Genomic DNA, 12,203 nt, shown 5'->3' with positions numbered 1-12,203 from the left:
CCCATGGGTGTTGATACGCATGAGCATGGGGTGTTTACAGCATTTGATTCAGACGCAGCTTATGCCATAGCGAGTGGCTGGATACGGGGAAAGCGAGTGCGTGCGCAGCATCAACCGAGGATTTCAGGGAGGCTCAGGGCCTTTTTCCTCAGCGGTTGTGAAGCTTCAGGAAAAGGAGTCGAAGTGGAAAGCAGGTAAGGTAATATGGCAAATGGGCACAGTCCTAAAATCTCCTTCCTAGTACCCTCCAACTGGAGGAAGGAACCCAGGAGGTTGTAGCTAAATGTGTACTTGAAATGGAAAGGTGAGAGGAAGTCATGGGGAGAGGCGTCTGGTGAAGTCTCCCGAGAGGAACGTCCACCTGTGCCCCGGCTTACAGCCGCCTGAACTCTGATTCTCATGGCAAACTCACACAGTTGAGTGTGCAAGTGAGCCCATTTTTCCTGCAGAGATGAGGAAAGCAGACCCAGTCTGTGCCCTAAGAGAGTACCACCATGCCAGCGGGAGCACATATGTGCACATAACTGGGAAGTGTGAAAGGGGCCCCACCCTCCAATGCACCTGAGCTCCAACAACCTGGAACCTAGCCGCAGGCTAATCCCCCACTCTCCACTGCTTCTTGAAACTTTCTCCCCTGTCCCACCCACCCCTCATTGGCCTTTCTCTCTCTAGTTTTTTCTGTGTATGGAACTGTCCCTTCCATTTGATTGGAAGTCCCTTGAGGCCAAGAATGAACCCTGTTTTTATCAGTGAAAAAGATTCACTATCAGGAAGTTCTTATCTAAGTAGGTGCTAGCCGTCCTCGTTGGTAGTTAAGACAGAGCTGTTAGTAATTCATGTAGTGCTTTTTATCATGTAAACTAGACACTGGAAAGTTTAAATTCTTCTTCAGCTAAATAACGCCAAGGATATTGTTTTGCAAGGAACTAGTCAAAGTCATGTTAATAGAGGAAATATCATTTCTTCAAATAACACTAGATAGTGTTGCCAATGGAGAATATTACTCACTTGGTTGAAGTTGCTTGTGTCTTAGGTAATGAATGAAAACAATGTAGCACAGCTCTCACTGGTGGGACCCTGCACTGGGATCTGATCACCCACCAAGTCTCCTCCACCTTCTGGATGGAACCTCATCTTTCAGAGCCTACAAAGCTGGGCACAGGAAACCCACAGCACTAGCGGACACTGTGAATGTTGAAGTTTGCAAGAAAGCACCAAAAAAGAATCCAGGATGGGCACTATGTTATGTAGTGGGGCAGAGAAATGGGGTTTCCCAAGAGGTAAGGACACTGGGCTGAAGGTGTGAAAGAAGGAACTGCCAGCGGGTAGGATGGGAGAGACCGGGTGAGGGCACACGGAGGAGAGAGGTCAAGAGAGGGGGCTATCCGTGTAGGAATCCCGCCTTTTCAGAGCCCAACTCTGCCATCTTCCCTGGAGGAGGATAGAGGCAAGTAAGATGAAGTTACAATTTTGGGTCCTTCTTCACTCAGCTGTTCTATGAGGTTAATTGACGTTCCTTGGTAACAGAATGCTTTCTCCTAAACCTCTATTGTAGGTAGGTGGTGCCATCTGAGGCTAAGGGAGCCAGCCAACAAGAACCAGGACTGACTCCCTGGACATGAGAAACAATGAAAAGAAATCTAATCCCCATGCATTCCTCCCCCTTTGCTTCACTCAGAGGTAGCAAGAAATGCCCTTATGTGACTGAAAAGAAGCTTTAAACATGGTCTTCCATATAATTATTAGAACTTCATAAATAGCGGATAAATAAAGACCAACATTTGTGTCAGGTTATACGGCCTACCTTATCCACAGCCCCTTGTCACTGGCCTGCCCTGCCCACGGCCTCTGGAAGATGGAGTTGTCTCTTCTGAGTGGCCAGGTTCCTGCTGCTCCCCCAGACCACAGCTGACTAGCCAAGGAAACCAATGTGATCCCTGAGAGGCAAGGCACAGCCTCAGACCGGAGTTTCTAATTCCCATTCCTACTCTCCTGAGGTGTGGTTGACCTCATTTCTGTGAGGACCTACCATAGATCCCTCTCTTTATGAGATGTAGCAGCCCGGGTAGATTTCTGCTTCTTAGCACCAAATGGGCGCTGTCAGGACCTGATTGCTCACGGGAATGCTGAACATAGGAAATGGAGGTGAGGTAGATGTCCACAAAGACTTTCTGTTCCTCCCTTGAATCCGGTGGCCTTGTGTATTGCTTTGGCCCATAGAGTGCGGTGAAGTGATGCTGTGTGAGGCCTGGTCTAGGTCTTAAGAAGCTTGCCAACTGCTGTTTTCATCCTCTTGGGGATGGGAGCCATTGGGGAAAGAGATATGGCTACAAGGACTGGCTACATTACTTGCAGGACCCAGAGTAGAGGAAATTGCAGGGTCCCTTGTTTAAAAATCATTAAGGACTTCAAGGCAGTGGCCACGGAGCATTAAACCAAGTAGGGGCTCTTCTAAGTGTGGGGCCCTGTGTGATTGCACGTTGCACACCTATGAAACTGGCCCCTTTGGCCACCCCAGGTGGAGCGACCTCATGGAAAAACAGAGATCCCGACCAGGTTCTAGCTGTTCCAGCCACCCCAGCCACGGTACTTGACATGGCAGTGAAGCCATCCTGGTTTTCCAAGCTCAACTGAGCCTCCTAATGGGAGGCATGAGTCCATAAATGGCTCCAGGAGAGAGCAGCAGAAAAGCCACTTAGCTGAGCCCAACCCAGATTGCAGAACCGTAGCAAATACCTGGTTGTTATTCAAGTAGAGCTCACTGAAGCTCTCATGGCAAGTGGGCAAAGGCCTTAGGGCCACTTGTGGTTTGTTAGGCAGCGATAGATAACTGAAACAGGAGGAAAGAATTCAGTGACTGGCCGCCCCTGTGCTCCAGGCCCTGCGCTGGTGCTCCATGTGTGCTGGCTCACCTGAGTCTCACAACAACCTGAGCGGTTTACAGGAGAGGCTCTGTGGTTCCTGGGCAAGGGATCAGCCCCGCTGCTCCACTAAGTGGCACAGGCAGAATTTGAACCTGAGCCTGTCTGATTCAAGACCCGTATAATATTCCTACAATGAAACAGAGATTCAGGGGAGGGGCATGGACCCCAGAGACTGTTGGATGCGGATCTCATGCAGTCTTTCCCTAGTTTCCTCACAAATGCCATAGTTGAAATTTCAGACAGGGAAAGGGTCAGCCTGTGAAAGACCCTGAATGGGGCACCATCTCATCCCAGCTCTGTCATCTTCTCCCATAATTCCTGTGATCCTGGTAACCTTGAAGTACCCTACAATGAGGCTTACTCTGCTTTTCTGATAGGGATGATACTAAGCAACTTTGATGTGTTAGCGAGGGGTAGTCAACACTTCCTGATATGCGTATTATCTCCCAACAAACCTCAGGCATCTGTGGTCATCTGGGAATGTGTCCAGGCAATGATCTTGCCTCCAGAAGGAGCAAGAGTTGATTTCAACATTAGATTCAGCCAGAGTTAATTAAGAAGCTGAAACAGCTATCCCTATGTGATGGCATCTAACAAAAAAAAGACTTTCAATTTCTATTAGAATTTTCTAGAATGTCATCAAGGGGTGAGTGAGTGTGCAGAAAGGTGCCCGTCTGTCTGCCTGTGAGTCGTGAACTCATTACACTAGGTCAGCCATGTGATCAAGGTGAAATGCTAAGTCAGCCTGAAGCGAAATAATGCCATTGCAGAGCAGAGAGGAGATTCTGGGCAAGAAAGCTGTGTGGACTAGTGTTTATGAGCAACGCTCTGGAATCAAAGATACTGAGGTTCAATTCCTAGTCCTGCCTCTTACTCATTCGTGATTGCAGTGAATTGAATGTTTGTGTCCCTACTCCATCCCCCAATTCATGTGTTGAATCCTAACTCACAATATGATGGTATTAGGAGGGGGAGCCTTTGAGAGATAATTAGGACATGAGTGTGGAGCTCTCATGAATGGCATCAGTGTCCTTATAAAAGGGACCCCACAGAGCTCTCTCACTCTCTTTCCACCATGGGAGGACACAGCGAGAAGGGGGCCATTTGTAATCTGGAAGAGAGCCCTCACCGGACACTGAATCTGCAGGCACCTTGATCTCGGACTGCCAGCCTCCACACTGTGAGAAATAAATTTCTGCTGTTTACAAGCTACCCCGTCTATGGTACTTTGCTATAGCAGCCCGAACAGACTAAGACAGAGATGTGGGGCAAATTGCTGAATTTTGTAAGCCTCAGTCTCTCACTTACATATAAAATGAGATGTGTGAGGACTAAATAAGATAACACATGTGACACGTTCAACAAGGTGTCAGGCCTAGGACAAGGGTTTCATAACATCAGCTATTGTTTTACTTGATGAGCAAAAGAAGGTAAATATTCTTTGATTTCCCCCTACCTCTTCCCGTGTCCTTTCTCTAAAAGTATGTGTGTAATTTCTATGTCTTCTCTCCACTCTCTGTCAGATGCTATTTTGTTGATCCTTCTTGCTACCCATCTGCCTTTTTCTTTATTCCCATATTTCTTCACCTTCATCCCATGAATTGTGGTTACGCATGAGAGAGATTAGTGGAGAAAAAAGGCAGACAGACTGGTATCAGGGAGACAGTGCAGATATGTGGAGCAGTCTAGATTTTCCCGTCTCTTGAGGATACAATTTGCCCAGGAGTCCAAACATTAGGAGAAACCTCAGAAATTGTCTGATGATGTCCAAACCCCCCATTTTATGGGTAAGGAAACTAAACCATAGAGAAGACCTTACATGGCCTCCCCACAATATTGGCCAAGCCTGGGCAAGAACCCAGGTCTCTCGGATTCCCATCCAAAAGAAAAGAAGGCCAACCCCATTTCCATCTCAACCAGGATTCCCTGTCTTCACAAAGCACCTCACCTATTTTCTTGCTCAACTATGGAAATATCAAATTGTACCAAGATTTTGGCCATGACAAATTCTCTCTGTACGTACTAAGATGCTCATCTTCCTGGACACCAATAGAAATAATATTATAAATAGTAACCGTTGCCTTTTTTCTGAGAGCTTACCATTTGCTAAGGAGTGTGTTAAGCACCAACTCATTTAATGGATTTGTGTTTGTGTGTGTGTGTTGAAATTTTTAATTTGCAGCATTGGAATCAATGTCTGACTTCTAAGCCAAAGTGAGCAAAAGCAAAAAGTACAAATGTGTTTTCTAAAGTTTTCTTTTCCCCAAATTAGCTTTTTTTATATGGAAAAAAAAAAAAAACCCACACACACACACACACACAAATTAGCTTTTCTGTGGCAAGGGATTGCCTGGCCAACCCATCAGTTACCAGGTGGGGGATGTGGCTGAGACACAGAAAGGTCTAAGGGGCTACAGGGCCATCAAAGCCAAGGTGGGGGTTGGGAGCAAGTCACAAGGAAAGACCCTGAAGCCCGGAGCCAGAAAAAGCCACAGTCTCCCCAAGCACAGACCCCAACAGCTCAGTCAGCCAGGTACCCAAAGACATTGCTAAAAACATCAGCACCAGCTGTCTTAGTCAGCTCTAGCTTCCATAACAAAATACCACAGACTGGGTGGCTTACACAACAGACATTAATGTTTTCACAGTTCTGGAGGCTGAGAAGTACAAAATCAAGGTACCAGATGATTCGGTTCCTGGTAAGAGCTCTCTTCCTGGCTTCTAGACGGCCAACATCTTGCTGTGTACACATGGCTTTTCCTCAGCCATGCAGAGAGGGAGAGTAAGACCTCTTCTTAGAAGGCCACTAACCCCATGATTAGAGAGATTTGCCCCACCCTTGTGACCTCATCAAACCCTAATTACCTTCCAAAAGACCCATCTCCAAATATGCTCACATTGGGGGTAAGAGCTTCAACATATGAATTGAGGGGACAAAAATCATTCAGTCCAAAACACCAACCCGCATCATAGATGTGCAGATCTAAAGTTCGCTCTCTCCTGTCACCACAAGGTCACACACCTCCTACTGCAATACACTGAGGCATCGTCTTGGAAAGAAGAGCAGGAAACAATACAAGATTAGCCAGTTACCTTCAAAGAAAAACAAAAACAAAATAATTCTTTAAACCAAAACTCTTTTCTAACCACAGAGGCTAAGATACAATTAATAATGGTCGATGCAGTGGAAGCTGATGAGGATTTGGTCAGTTGTCAAAATAAATAAGCCACATTTACTGTGCACACTGAATGTAGTTTGGTAAATTTTTTACCCCATGAAGGGGAAAAAAATTCACCTGTAACCCTACCACGCTAAACATGCATTACATCTTTAAGGTATTTCCTTTGTACCTGTTTTGCATATGCACGATTATTTTAAATAGCTGAAACACATCATTCACATATTTTATATGGTGCTATCGGCAAAATTGATCAAAATCACTTTTTCATGCTGCTACATGGTCTTCCTAATGATCAGTGTTAACGGCTGCAAAAGCTGTTGGTTGAAACTCTCGCAGTTGCACGTAACATAAAGCCAATTCCAGCTAGCTTAGGAAATAGGGAATTTAGTGGGAAAATACTGGGGTTTCGCACTGAATTGCAAACACTAGGCAGCCCTGGGGTCCTAAGTTGTGTGAGCCAGGGCTTTGATAGCACCAGAGCTCTTCACTGTTCATTCTCCTTCTAGGCTTCTCCCCATGGGGGCCATGCCACCTGCAAATGTGGGGTTCAATCATACAACTCTCCACCAGAAAGGGACTACAAAGTTTTTTCAACAGAAAAATCTAAGGGAAGGTCTTGGACCTGGATTGGCTCATGTGTCCAGTCTGGACCAATCACTGTAACGGAAAAGAAGGGCTACAGTGGCCCTTTCTGGGTTGATCTTCCACTCTTTTAAAGGGGGGAAAGGGGCGGCTGGAATCTGTTAATAGAAGAAGGTTAATCTCTACAACACTTAACTGATTTAAACAGCTGATTGTCTAACATTTAGATTGCACCTAATTATTTTGCTGTTGACATGCTATTTAAGTGTATTTGCATGTAGCCTTCTTCTTCTTTCGGATTTTTTGTTTACAAGAGAAAAGTATTCATGTGTATGAATTACCTCTGTGCCAGGAGGCTAGTTAGTTTTCCTCAGCCATGCAGAGAGGGAGAGTAAGACCTCTTCTTAGAAGGCCACTAACCCCATGATTAGAGAGATTTGCCCCACCCTTGTGACCTCATCAAACCCTAATTACCTTCCAAAAGACCCATCTCCAAATATGCTCACATTGGGGGTAAGAGCATTAGGTACAATTCCATTAGCCGCAATTCCAAATGGGGAAGGAGAGGTAAAGGGAGTTAAATGACTCACTTAACCCGATGCAGGGACGTTGACTTGAAAAGGTGCAGCCCGATTAAGGTCAGTGGATCACTGCAAATACTTTCAAAAAGTATATAAGAAAAGCTATATAGGATAAAAAACATACTAGATTTTTGTGGGGACTACAGATGGAGAAGAAGAGAAGAATCCAAATAGTCTTCCATTGCCCCACTATAGCAGCTCCTTTCTTTTCAGACTAACAGTCTGGGGTCTTTCTGACCTTTGGCTCTCCCACAACGAAGTTCATGACATGTTTTCCAAAGCCAATACCGTATCCTCCTGTCTCTACTTGCAAGAAAATAACTGGGCTCCCAGTAAATATAATTGGTGTTAACAGTGATTTATTACATACCCAATTCTCCAGCTGGCCTTTCACATAGAGATTATTTTTCCTGAAAACAGAAAAATATGGAATTTTTTTCCCACTCATCAGGTTAGAACAGGTCTATAATCCATTCCATCAAAACTAGAACCAAAAGCTTTGACAGAGTTCCCTTAAGACAGAGAGAAACACAAAAAACACATTCCATCTAGTAAATAATTGCTGGGATTGCATTCCTGTGCGTTCAGGCACAAGCTAACTTCTGTGCAGCATAAAGCCGTGAAAATATCTAGGCCTAATGGGGCAATATGAGATAAGAGATACTTAGATCTATCTGATCCTCAAATTGCAGTCTTCTGGGGTGCTGATACATCCTAGACTCTCAATTTACCCCCAACTAGATGAGCTAGACAGACATAAGATTATTCCAAGATGACTGAGAAAATTCAAGCTTAAGTACAAACTGTTGGATGGACACGTGCAGCCAATATGCTGCAAAAGTAAAGGGGAATATTTGTGAAGATCATGACCATAGTTGCAGAACAAAGTCAAATGTGGTTCTAAGTTCCCTGTCTTCCTCTAAAAGAGCCAGATGGGAAATGTACCTAAAAGGCTGTATCAATCTTGTGATAGAATGCTTGGGAGTGGGAAAAGTATTCAACAGTAAACAGTGAGCTACCAAAAGGATTTAACGTAATACATTTGTAGCAGGTTAATTTCAGCTGGTGGTTCTAAATTATGATTTCCATTCAGGAAGCACTCTTTTAGTCAAAGCTTTCCACCAATGGAACAAAATTCCTATCAACTAACACAAAAAGTCAGGAGGCATTGGCTAGAAATAAATAGTAAGATTTATTAAAAGGTCTTAGGGTTTGCACACCATAAACACAGCTAAGCAATACCCAGGGTGTTCTGAAAAAGAAAGAAAAGCTAAGAGCTCTTATAGTAAAAAGTCCATTCTTGAGAAGACTCTGTCTTGCGTTCTTAGCCTCTGGATTGGTCTGAGATGATGGTCTTCCAGAAGTCCAGTGGTTTGGATAATGGACGCCAGGCGGTCTGGACACGTGAACACTTTCCTAAGTGTCCTTCAGAGAGCAATCAGAGGGTTATCTGTAAAGTATATGAATGTACATATCTATGTCTAATCTATATCAATTTATATTTCTCCAGGCATAACTGGAGAGTTAAAAAGTTGAAGTTCCCGGGCTAGTTAAAGCAAGAATACAATCGTTTCTTCATGCCTCAGCCAACTTGATATTAGTAATTTGGCAGCTTCAATTTAGTGACTCCGCTTTATTTCCTCAGTCTTTCTTCATTTCTCAGAGGCTCCCTGCCTCTGGAGGCATGGGAGGGAGAGCCATGGATTAGAGATGCTGTGGGGAAGATCAACGGGTCACTGAACTCGAGGACCTGAACTCACCTTAGGGCTCACAGACTCAAATGCCTTTAGGGATTAGGCAGATAAATTGTGGGAAATGATAGGCATTAGGAAGTGGAGTAAGCAGTGTAGGACTGGCAGGCACACCCCACTTAAAGGTACCCAAACTTCATATTATTTTTTAAAAAGGACTGACCTGGCCAAATAAAACATCTCTGCAGGATTTGGCCTGTGGACCAAGAAGACGCTTTGCTACTGCTGGACTAAAGGATCCTTAAGCTTTTTTTGGTGTCTGGGTCCTGTGATGGATGTGGAAATAATGCACTTTTGTTTATTAAGAGCCAAACACGTGTGCTGACCTTTGTGGTGTGAGGCGACGACGTTGCCTAGAAACATAAAATGGGATCTCTATCCTCTACGAACTCAAAAATAATTTTAAACAAGATATGCTCGTTCAAAGGTAACGAACAATGCCAGGCAAAATTACATCAAGGCTTGTAGTCACTCAGAGGAAACTTTCATCTAGATTGGTCTACAAAGAGCTGCAGAATAGTCAAGGATTTATTTGGACTTGAAAGGATGAACAGCATTGAGATCAATAGAGAGTAGAGTTGTCAGGTGGTGAGAACAGGTGTGGGGACAGAGTCCCAGAGAGCAGTTTCCAGGCTCTCAGCCTCACGTGGAAAGGTGCTGGCTTGGGTAGTAGATGGCCGTCAGCTGTGGCTAGCTGGCCATCAACTGTCACCCGTTAGCCATTAGCCACTGATATAACTGCCGTCGCTAAGCTAGCAAGTGCGGAGTGCAGTTAGCAAGTAAGGTTGGTTGGCAGGCAGAAAAACAGATGGCGGATTGTGGATTGTGTGGATCCTACTTTGTGTGTCTTGCCCGGCCGTCAGCGAGAAAATAGTGGTATGACTCCCCGCTCTATGGCTCCGTGGGTGTTCCTTTATGGCCTCACAATATCCTGCGTTCTTATGTGGGGAGCGGGAGCTGAGACCCCGCATGACACCCTGCATGACAACATTTTAAAAAAGGGGGTGGCAAAAAGTTTGGAGGGAAAGGGGTGATCCTTGGATCCTTGAGAAAGACCTCCCAACTTCTTCCCTAGACCTTAAAACTGGATTCCTGTCACCCATTCGTTTCTGAGCCTGGGTCCTTCTCCTCAGCCTCCAACCGCCTCCTTACCGGAAACTGAAAGCTTTTGCTAGGGCCCCATTTCCTTAGCTCGGTCCCCCCACCTGCAGTCAGAGCCCTTAGAACTCCACTTCCATTGCTGGCTCCACACCCAACCCCACTGCCTGTTTGCAGACTTATCAACAGGCTGCCAGTTGGCCCCCTCTAAGACAGTTACCCCAATGCTAAACCACCAGGGCAAATGAACTCAATTTTCAAGTGAAGAGGGTAATCCTAAAAACTGGAAGATCAGCAATGAGGAGACAGAAACGCTTTTCAGAATTTGGGTTTGCCTGTGCAACGACTTGGTATTTGTAGCATGCACTGAGTGGTGTCGTACCTGCGCTCAGTAGCTGAGAGTGACTCACTGCTCACAAGACGCCAGAATCTGGGCTGAGGTCAGTGCATGCGTGCCCTTTCTTGCCTCTTCACAACACACCTCAACATGGGGTCCATTACGATCCTCTCTTTAGTGATGAATCAAGAGGCTCAGAGGGATCAATGAGGGGCACAGATTCAAACCCAAATCTTTGTCAACCGTTAACCTTCACACAATACTACCTCCTGTTACTGCACCCGCCCTGTGGATGTGCACACACAGCCCAGAGTCCTCTGCCCGCCTGTCATTTGATGGAAGCATCTCCCACCTCCCAAACAAGGCACCCACTTGACTGGTGAATTTGTATCAGCAGCTCTTCAAATAGTGTGGCGTTCTCACCACCTTACCATCACCTGAGGTACTTTAAAAAATGCAAGCACCACAGATGCCTCAGCCCCAGCCCCTAGAGATTCACATTGACTTCATTTGGGTTTGAATCAGACACTGGTACCTTTTAAAATCTCCCCAGGTGATCATCACGCACAGGGAGGGTTGAGAACGAAGGCGGTGAATAGTGGTTGAGAGCCAAGGCTTGGGATCTGATTTCTGCAACCACGGGTCGGTTATGGTGCCTGGGTAAGCCTTTGTTTTCTCTCCTGTCAAATGGGAATTATAGAAGTGTGCACTTTATAGGGCTGATAGGAGAATTAGGTTAGATGGGGGGAGGGGCAGGGAATGGTATGCAGTGATGGATATGTCCCTGGTCCTGCCGCTAAAAGCCTCATTGACCCATAATAAGACTGAATTGTATAGTTCCTCATGCAAATACACCATTGGCTACATGAGAATGTGTATTCTTCCTATTTTCCACTCAAACCGTCTGACACAGCAGGGTAGAGGAGGGGGCTGGGCAACTACTTCTGGCAACTTGCCAGCTTTTTTTCAGCGATGTAAAGGTAAATCCTTGTAAGTGTCAGACAGCTAACATACAGGTGTGAAGTAACTGGGAAAATGCTCTAAGGAGTGCTGAAATTAGGAATGAACTGGGGAGAATATGCCCCAATAACAACAGTTCCCCCTAACAATAGGGTGCTGGCCAAACAGATCCATCTGTGCCCATCTGCAGGAAGTGGGGTATCGGTTTGCACCCCCAGGAGCTGCACCTTCAGCCTTGCAAAACCAGGTCAGCAGGTCCTCACTGCTTCTGCCACAGAGGAGATGAGAGATGCTCACTTCCCTTCCATTGGAAGCCTCGTCTGTCAAGGACACTGACCTTACCAGTGAAGGGGCTTGCAGGCCACATCCAGACTTGTCAGAAGCAGATAGGCTGCTCATGGTTAAAAGTCCCCGCCTCACAGACAGCCAGCCCCACTCCAAGCCCAGGTCTACCTCAGACTAGCTGTGTTGCCCTAATTCACATCTAGGAGCCAGTTTCCTCACATACAAAATGTGGATAAGATGATCCATCTTTTGAGGTTGTCATAAGGATTAAAAGAACAACGGATTAAATTAAAAGAGCGCTCAATATAGAGCGCTCGGCACAGTGCTTCCACTTTTAACACTGTGGAGATGTCCGCTTTTGTTTGATGTAACCATTCTTCAACAAAGTAAGAAGAGCCTCCAGCACTGTCTCTCCCTGTGCCCTGGAAAATCAGTTAAACTAGAGCCATACAGCTCATTCTAATCCATTACCTCATCCCTCCTTTGGACCCACAGTCACAAGC

The sequence above is a fragment of the Rhinolophus hipposideros genome (assembly GCF_964194185.1).
Source record: "Rhinolophus hipposideros genome assembly, chromosome: 11".
NCBI lineage: Eukaryota > Metazoa > Chordata > Mammalia > Chiroptera > Rhinolophidae > Rhinolophus > Rhinolophus hipposideros.
The sequence above is the reverse complement of the archived record's forward strand: the minus strand, read 5'-3'. Positions refer to the sequence as shown.